At 33.2% G+C, this 9,517-nt stretch overlaps 1 long non-coding RNA gene across 1 annotated transcript; it reads left to right on the top strand.

Moving 5' to 3' along the window:
- Nucleotides 1-1,153: 1,153 nt before the first annotated feature.
- LOC110462355 lies at nt 1,154-1,633 on the top strand. Its single transcript, XR_002464269.1, has 2 exons — nt 1,154-1,279; nt 1,526-1,633. It is a non-coding gene; the product is annotated as an uncharacterized LOC110462355 (long non-coding RNA).
- The last annotated feature ends 7,884 nt before the right edge of the window (nt 1,634-9,517 follow it).

Raw genomic sequence — 9,517 nt, 5'->3', positions numbered from 1 at the left:
TGATCTCCCTACAGAAAGGTAAGATATAGTTATATAAAGATACTGTGTATATGTTAACAGCATTCTCTGATTTACTCGTCATATTCTGATCTATTTTAATATACAAAGAATTATTTTTTTCTCAAAACGCTGCCTCGTGGTCATCAGAGGTAAATGATATATATTTTACTTTTATGTATATTTATATCCTTTCTCGAATCCGGGGGCATCGTGATACGTATTTCATTCATTGTAAACTATGCTCTCGTCTCACCTCTAAAGGTTCACATCCTACTTGTGAACGTGTATCTACATGTAACAATAAAAGAATTTTACTTGGATATTTGACCTAGGATCCAAAAAGTTTGTAGGTTTATTGATCATGAGCATCATACAAATTATTTATGCAGGTTTGTTCATCATTGAGTTTATTACTATAAATGCACTTTTAAGCAATCGCATTTTAGCGCATTTTGCGCTAGTTCTATATTACGTTTAATAATGATAACCGCTAAATGTAAAACATCTTTAGTATGCATGTTAAAAATAACGATATCTCTAAATCGTGCAACATGCGTATAAACGAGATAATTGAGATCGATCCGGGGACATATCAGTACTCTAAAAAAGGATATTTACGACACAGTTAATAAAATATGAAAACGTAAAAAAGTTAGACTACATTTATAGGTAATAAAACACTGTAATAAGATACTGATAATTTCCTTTTACAGCTACAAGATGAACAAGTGTCTCGCCCTGATCCTGATCCCATGTCTAGTGGCCTTTGTTGTGGCCCAGTATCCCGGATATGGTACCCCCGGGTACTGGATGGCAGGCTACGGTTCCGGTAGCGGTCTGAGTAACTACTACTAAAAATACGGAAAAAAACAATAGAAACAGAGCTCAAATTTCGATCTCTGTAAGTAAAAGATATTTCAAAATATATAATAATATGTTATTCCTACACATTATATTACATTACATGTATATGTACATAATCTAAAAATGAACAAATGAAGACATTAGTGGAGGGGGTGTAATGCAGCGACCGTGTACCCCTCTAATTCCACCCCTGGTCAGTATCTCACCATAAACGCCGTTTTTCTTTAAAATTTGACCATTCCTTGTAACATTCTCTTATTAACGCTTGACCAGCCCCAGTGACGTCCAAACTTTTTTTTTTATTTCAGTGATCTCTGGTCTCCTGCTGTTGTTCGCCTTCAACATAACAGGAACCCTGACTGGTTAGACGTAACCCAGGGAGGTGGAGATCGGCCGGGTACTCATACAAATCATGGTGGGTACAGATTATAACCCTCCCAAAATACTTTTCTTTTGTTAAATATTTTATTATATATATCTGGCTTAACGTGATGTTAAAAGAAGTGAAATTCTCTCAAAATGTGCAGCATATATATCACTACGTTATGATTGCTCAAGGACTTAGATAGTCTAGATTGATTAAAATCTATCTTTTTTGTACCTCGACATATGTACTAGTTCTATAACCATACTAAAGTGTTTTTCTTTATGATTTTTTCAGATTCCACAAGACTGTCAAACATAGCTGTGATATTGCGCGATGTGTCTGTATTGTTGCTGTTGTTGTTATTGTTATTTACTACCATTATTAAAAACACTGTCCAAAACATATTGACTTGTTATCAGTAATTGTTACTGTTCGGAGCTCCCCTTAATTTGTTTTGCATTACTGAAGGACGATTGGGTCTTGGTACGAGGTGGTTCATGTGGTTAGAACCCCAATATAATGAATGGTGGTCCGGGGTTCCGGCCCTGGTCATCTTTGCTGATTTTGTTTTTGTTTATTTTATCGTTAACATTTTTACATAGTAGTTCCGAAAGGTATGACTTTCTTTTCAAAATTAATTTCTCAAAGATACAGGTCAGCCAGAAAATAGTTTCTAATGCATGTTAGTTTAAGGCTTTGGCAGTGGCACAGTGACCTTTAAGGCACAGATGCTGCTGCATAGCTAAACTCGCAAGGCGCCATATGACAAAATAATTTTCAACTGTGGTTTCATGTGTTAATGAAGAGTCCATTATTCTGACTATAATATCTTTTCTGTTATCGGAGAATTCAATAAAGCAAAACACTCATTGTTTTTATCTTTAACTTGTTTATCTAAACATGCCTCGAAAAAGGTAATGGACCAAGCATTCAACCCTGTGGTACTCCTGCTATAAGATAACATTAGAGCTTTTAAAGTGTGGGGTTCTTTGGTAATCTTTAAGAAAGTTTTAAAGCTTTCAAATTAAGATATTAATCAAATAAATCACCACCAAATGTCAAACACGACCCGGTGATTTTGATTTGTCGCAAAATACTTAACATGCATGTTTATTTTCCTCGGATACTTAGCAAATATTCTGAACGATTTCCATTAGACAATATAAAGTATAGTATTACAGACAATTGTTAAAAAGAATATATTTCCGTGTGAATGTTGTTTACTGTAGGAAAGTATCTGCTTTTAAGTTTTCAAGTTTTATTTTTGCATGTGGGGGCATACACTGTAGATAGGAAAAATGATTATAATTTTTACTTTTCATGATATTACAAATGTCGATTTTGTCAAATTTACTACAAATTAACAGAAAGCGAAATTCATCTTTCACATATGTGAAGGTACATTCCTTTCAATGTCTTTGTTCTGAAGGAACATTTCTTTTTCTTCCAGTCTCAATGAATGCAAAGAAGTATTTAATCTACTGAGACATACAGGTATTCTATACTTTACAGGATTGGAATATAAAATTGAAGAGAACAATTCGTACCATTTACCGTAATAAAATTTTGGTTAATAACAACGCATGCATGTGGTATAGACAGAATAGTAAAATTTTAATAAAAACTACTTTGAACATGTGTTTACCATTATATTGCACAGATAATGGAGAAATGTGTACAATATGATGTACAGTTAACATGAACATGACCCTTCGTTGTCAATTTAAATGATTACATTATATTAATGAAATACTAGTAACTCGGGCTGAACTTATATATTTTTGAAACATACATTGAAAATTAGCTTACATGACCAATTTAGTAAAAAATGTTATAATGATGTTACAACCTTGACCAGAGATATAATAATAAAGCGTGCCGCTATTTCTTCGGTACCAGAAGAAATGCGTCCAATGTCGCCACAATTGAGAATAGACATAGACTTATCTATAAAATACATCAGTGGTCAAAAGGAAAACGGAGAAGATAGGAATGCCGTGTAAACAAATTACTCCATCAACGATTATTGAACGACTTCTACGTATACGCTCGGAGTCCCAATGTTATATTACTAGTATTATGCATTTTGGCCATAGACAAACATTTGCAAAGATCCGTTGCGGTAATATTAAGTTAAAAGTCAAAACCGGTCGGTATTCTCGTCCAGTTACACCTTTACAAGATCGATTCTGTGCTTTTAGCCGCTACTTTATATCATATGTATCGCAGGCGCCTATGTTTTAACTTACTATAATTATGTACAGTGTAAGTGGTTTTACTAATTTTTAAGGTGTTATAATGGCCTTTAGTGTCTCATAAGCCAGATTTTGCTGGATGTCGATGTAAAATCTGTTGTTTTAATGTATATCGATATGTATTGTAATAATATGTTAAGTTAGGACATTTCATCTGAAATTTCCTATTATTATGATGAAGACTATAATAGATGAAAAACAATTTTATAAATAAATAAAATTTAACACAAAAAATCAAACCTACATATGTATATGTTCATATACATATGGTAAGACACTTTATAGTACAGACTATAGTTTACCTGTAATTAAATCATATTGTTCTCTTACTGATGCCAAATATCACCTAGCATACACCCAACACCTTACCTGTACATAGGAAAATACCAAATGTATGCTACGTGAGACGACACTGTCGTGGATTGCTATAAGAGTCCGGGGACACGGACCGGGATGTTTGCTTCAACATTTTTATTAACACTAAGACACATAATATGTGTTACATGAGAAAATAAAGTTGCAGATATGACGAATGAAATATAATATACATATTTATATACACATGTATAACTGAAAGAATGGACAGTTCAATTTAGAACCGGTACGGTATAGTAGCATGATATGACATGCAATGGAATATAGATATTGATAATGCAAAGCAAACATAAATAAACATACATATATTTCATAAGTTGTTTAACTATTAACAGTTATACATATGCATCATTCTCAAAAGAGGAGCCATTTTGGTTAGGAAAATAGATAAACCTGTCAGAACTTGTTGATTGCATAATGATAAAAGACCTTTAAACTTGTAAATATTTGGGTTTGTACAATAAAAACGAGGAATATATTTGTTACGTAAGGTAGATATAGTTATATTATTGCATTCTAATAGATAATGAAATTCATCCCAGACACTTTCCGCGCACAAATTACATAGTCGATTTTCTCGGGGTATGTTATAACATCTACCTGTTTCAATTGGAAGCTTCAAATGTGAAGTGCGCAGTTTTGTTATTGGTGTTCTGGCAAATTTATTTAGTAAATATTTTATTTCTAGACCAAATTCCATTTAAAATATAGAGTAGTACTGCCCACGAGATGAACTAGTAATGTCATCGAACCATTGCTGTACAAAGTGATCAATAAGCCGTTGTTTTAAAATGCATTTGTAAAATCCATCAGACATCTGTAATTTATTATCAAATATGTAAGAAAACCCCGTTTCGTTGAAGATACCTTTTATATGGTTAATCCATTTGAAAGAAAAAGTATCATCGCTTTGCATATGTAAAGCCAATCGTAGTAATATGCTGCTGAGTTTGTTTTCGTTACTAATGATTCTGTTCCAAAAACCTAACATTCTTAGTTTAACATTTATTCCCAATGGCGCACGACCTAGCTCGCCAATAATCATAAAATTCGGCGTTGTAGATCTCACTTTAAGAATTCTTTTAAAAGGCTTAAGATTTATCTGTTTGATCATTTTCAGGTTTTCGAATTCCCTTACATCCGATCCACATAATAGAATCGGTTTCACTAAAGAATCAAATATTTTTAATTGTAAAGCTTTAGGAAGAGAAAGATTCCTGATTATTTTGTATATAGCAAATATTGACTTTTGGGCCTGGTTGATCAATCTGCGTCTTGCGTTTACAAAATTGCCATTGTAATTAAATGTTATTCCTAAGTAAGTGAAATTATCTAAAATTTCTAAAATTTCATTTTGCAATACAAATACATGTTGTTGTTTACTTTTTCTCTTACGAAAAACCATGAATTTTGTTTTATTTACATCTATATTAATCTTCCAATGCTTACAATATTGCTGGAAGACATTTAAAGCACTCTTTAGTCCCTCTGGAATTTTTGCAAATAGAACACTGTCAACGTTTTCCAGGGCAGAGGGTTAACATTTATACAATGACAGTTATTTTCTTTACTATACCAAAAACGACGGAAACAAATCAAATTATGATATTAAAATTGTTAATTTACTGTTCTTTTATGGAACAAAATTACTCTCAATCACGTACACTTTGGACATCATTCCATAGTCCGCTCACGCCTGGTAACCATAGGCTATTGCATGGTAGCATTTTATAGGGATCTTGATATTTTACAAAACACTATTTTTACAGAGTTATTGTTATTGCATTTGTGAAATGATTTACCTGACAGAGCGTATGAGACACTTGAATAAAATAATTTTATTATTATTACTATTAGTTTCCAGCTGTTCTAACTTACAAACATCCAGGTGACGAGAAAGAACATGAGAGGAATGTTTTTGACTTTTGACAGGAGCTGTAGGCAATTCACACTTTTCAATTTGTACTATTCTTCTTTTTGGATAACGACGCTTAGCGAAAAAATACATCACTGGCGTCACGAGCAGCATCAATACTAAAAACGTCTTTTAATTTTAACGGCTACCAAACCCGTGCACCTGTTTACAAATAAATGCTATGTCCCAATCACCTGCCCTCTGGACTGGTTTTTAAGTAAGTTGTTTTAGTGCCAAATTACTATGATTATTTAGCCTCTTTATCTTAATCCTTCCGACGTAGGTATCTTGTGATAAAAAATTGTTGTTTGCTTTACACTGTTACAATGTTTTACCATTTATATATATATATATGTTTGTCGAAATACAAGCTCCTGAGAGCTTATGTTAACTATGACATATATTCAACGTAAAATAATGATTCTTGTATCTTGTAGTAACATACCACTAATCACTATGCTTTTATCCGATAATTTTAAGATAAAAAAACCACACACACAAGCTTTTAATCACGAACTTTTCCTCGAATGCGCCTATGTATAATCTTCGGCGCGATGTTAACACAAGTTAAGGTATACTGTTGATGCCGACATGTACAAGTCAAATGTATGGAACCTGTAAAACGAAAGTAGGTCTGCGCGATCGCAAACATTTAATGCTGATATTTTCGCATAAATGTCAGTTAGTACTTGATGTGATAGCAATGGATTAAACGAGTGTTACCTTGTGTTGTATTCTAGCACATCAGTGTCTCAATACATACGATATTAATCTGTTAATGTTCGATAAACGTCTGTTTATTATTACTGTCCTGATTATGTTGTGAGGTATTTCCGGGTCACCTTCTCGTATCAAGTGGGCTTCCGGTTACGTCATAAAATGCAAAATCTTGATATTTATTAATTAAAGATAGTTTAAAGAATAAACGAGTTAATGAAAACAATATCAATACATTGTAAATATTATGTTCTTGAATGTTTGCGAAGCAGACGACGTTTGATCATAATCTCGAAACTAGAACATTTTTTCAAAAAAATATGTGTTTTAACATTTGAAAGAAAAAAGTTTGAAGGGGAAAAAATCAATTTGTTCTTTTATGAATTAATGAAAGTGATACAAAAAAGAAATATAGTAAATAATTGATAGTAAATTTATCCAAAACATCATCCTTAGAGAGTATGTTCTGCGCATGATCGTTTAGAAGCTTCGCAATACGTCAAACTCTTTCAAACGCGCATCAGCTCGAGATTAGGCCCCTGTTTACAAAATGGCGACTGGAAGTAGCAAGGCGGATTAAATTGGAACTTCAATTGTGAATATTTCGGCAAGTAAACATTGTTCACAAAGCCCATGTGGTCTGTTCATCTAATTTAGTCAAGATGTACTCAGACCAGTCGTTGTTTAGTCGCTCGGTTCATTCACAAAATAAATTAGTATTATTATATAAACTTATTGTAATTATTTATATGAGGCGCATGGAATGCAGACTGATGTGTTTTGTTTACCGACCTCACCTGTACATTTCACGTGCTAACACTACTTCACAAGCTCGGTGTCGCTACGATTTTTCTTGTCGAGCGAGTTACGCTCTGTCAGGTATCATTTTTGTATTGCCTATATGTTCTGAGTTAATTTCCGTTCATGTTATTATTGTCGTTCCATAGAACTCTTTACCACTCTATACCATCTGCCACGCGTAATTTATTCCTTACGGCATATTGTGTAGACAAGTTCACATTATTCACTAGATTGTCCGTATCTATATTATTCATAAATTTGTTAACCGCGAAATACCATCCCTTCCGATATCTGGATGACTATCTCGTGATCCTACTAATGAGTCGGCTGTCCTCCATTCTTTTAATTTTACACATCAGCCTTAAGCATGTAATCTTTTGTTTTGTATAGCATGGTAACCATCCCATGTCTCCGCGGGTAGCTGTGTTAGATGCATATTTTCCAACAGCTAAAAAGTCTCTGCAAGGTTTGTTCTGTACCATATTTATTGATGCATGTTCCTTGGTGCCCAAAATGGCACGTCCATATATAAGAACCGCTTCCACTACCGTGTTATATAGTTTGGTGAATAAATCAAATGACATTCCTCCCAGAGATATATGTTTTCCAATAAGTGCATCTAGTGCTCTCCTTGCAGATTTTTGGAGCTCTTTCACAGCTTTTTTCATATACAAGTGCTCATCCATCCGTATCCCCAGATACTTGTAAGAGTCCACTATTTCCATGTCTTGTGCACCACAGTGAAACACAGCGTTTGTACAATGTAAGCGGTATTGATGGATTACGGAAATGGACTATCTTTGATTTGGCTGAGTTAACATATAGTTTCCATTCATTGCATCACTGAAAAACAATGTCGAGTAAACGTTGACGTTTTGCTTCATCCGGCGCGATAACACATATATTATCTGCGTAGAGAAGTATACTAAGCATGACGTCATCCACTGGATTTCCATATTCTGAAACATTGATTTTTTTCAGCTAGATCATTGATATTTACAGAAAATAAAATAAGCGTGATACTACAGCCCTCTTTCACGCCCGACTCCACATCCAACCATAGGGTATGGTCGTTATTTACTCTAACTGTACTTTTTAAGTTAGTATATAATGATTGAATCGCCGATGGAAACTTCCCATGTACTCCGGCACGACGTAGCTTATACCATAGAGGATTACGTTCCACTGAGTCAAACGCTTTGCGCATGTCGATAAAGCATACACATGTGGGTTATTTGGATATTTTCCTAGTGTTGATTACGGAATATAGGGAGTAAATATGGTTTGTGAACCTACGAACTAGGTTGTGATAAAACGGTATATAAGAACCTCGAATTATTATAATTATTATTATTCATAATAAATTGTTGAAAATAATACTCTCAAATAACGGGTAATAACGGGTGGATCGAAATTGTGTAGTGTAATATATAAGCTTAATCGTAATGAACGAAAAATAATATGTAAATTTAGAACTTAAAATATATAAATTTCCTATAAAAACAGAGAGATGGAATAGAGTCCAAAGGTTATGTTCTCTATGTAATAACTGTGTTTGGGACGAATACCCCTATTTATACCAATATACTAATGTATCTGTTGTAGCTCTTACACAACTTTATATACAAAATTATTATTATGTCAACCCAACTTATATTAAAATGAAAGGAATCTTCTAAATATGTAACACGGTACTTTTAACAAAAGTAAGTAGATTTATAGATTTATTCAAAAAGTAATGAAGCTACTCAATATCAGAAATAAGTTAGCTACCACAGGAATTATTGAAATAGGTTGTTATTATCTATATATTGTATTATATGTCATATTATGTGTGTACTATGTCCATCAATGTATACTATGTAATATTCAACCTCTTGTTACGCACGTATACGTGTGGCGTGAGTGTAAAAATAAAACTTGAAAACCTAAAAACAGATACTTTCCTACAGTAAATAATATTCACATGGACATATATTCTTTTCATCAATTGTCTGTAGTACTACAAATGTATACTTTATATTGTCTGATGGAAATCGTTCAGAATATTTGTTAAGCATCCGAAGAAAATAAACATGCATGTTCATTTTTTTTGAGACATATCAAAATCACTCGGTCGTGTCTGACATTTGGTGGTTATTTATTTGATTAATATCTTAATTTGAAAGCTTTGAAACTTTCTTTAAGATTACCAAAGAACCCCAAAAAACTAGATTTTATTGC

The sequence above is a fragment of the Mizuhopecten yessoensis genome, unplaced genomic scaffold (assembly GCF_002113885.1).
Source record: "Mizuhopecten yessoensis strain PY_sf001 unplaced genomic scaffold, ASM211388v2 scaffold10771, whole genome shotgun sequence".
Classification (NCBI taxonomy): domain Eukaryota; kingdom Metazoa; phylum Mollusca; class Bivalvia; order Pectinida; family Pectinidae; genus Mizuhopecten; species Mizuhopecten yessoensis.
This window is presented reverse-complemented; position numbering and strand designations above follow the sequence as displayed.